Source organism: Arachis ipaensis, chromosome B06, assembly GCF_000816755.2.
Source record: "Arachis ipaensis cultivar K30076 chromosome B06, Araip1.1, whole genome shotgun sequence".
Lineage (NCBI taxonomy): Eukaryota > Viridiplantae > Streptophyta > Magnoliopsida > Fabales > Fabaceae > Arachis > Arachis ipaensis.
This window is the reverse complement of record NC_029790.2, coordinates 75,096,989-75,097,667: the sequence shown is the minus strand read 5'-3', so window position 1 is coordinate 75,097,667 and position 679 is coordinate 75,096,989.

Below are 679 nucleotides of genomic sequence, written 5' to 3'. Positions count from 1 at the left end.
TCACGTCAAAAACTTGTGCAATATATGTTTTAGGTAAATATTTATATATAAAAATAATTATCACTAATTTATATATAAAAATAATTATTAAAAAATATTCTAATTACATAGACTAAAATATATGTTATTTAATTTTTGTAAAAATAAAATATATTTAAACATTTTACATGAAAAAAGTATCAATTTCTCTTACTTTTATAATTTGGTTCAAATTAATTATTTAAGTTTAAATTCCACTAATTTGATAAGCGTTGATTAAAATTCCAACATACAATTTTTGTTCTCTTTTTCGGTTTTTCCATTAAGGTTATTAGGAAAATTATCATTTTTTTAAATTTAATAAAAAAAATGAATTTTTAGTTTTTTACGATAAAAAATTCTACTTTTATTTCGTATTAGTTCGCAAAATCCTTAGTTATTTAGTTATAGGATTCTAATATCTTTTTATATTGTAGGACCATGGAATTTGGAGAAGGATGAGTAAGATTAGAATTTCCTATGATAGTTACCTAATTTTGGAATAGTGAGAACTTAGGATGGAAATAATGATGGGTGAAGTTTAAGATTGCTTAGTGAGTTTCCTGTTATCTTATATCCACTGTTTTTCAGATGCAGGTCCTAATGCTCTACAGTGAGTTAGAGTTCGTTTGGAAAACGGCGAAGTGATCTTAAGTTCTCT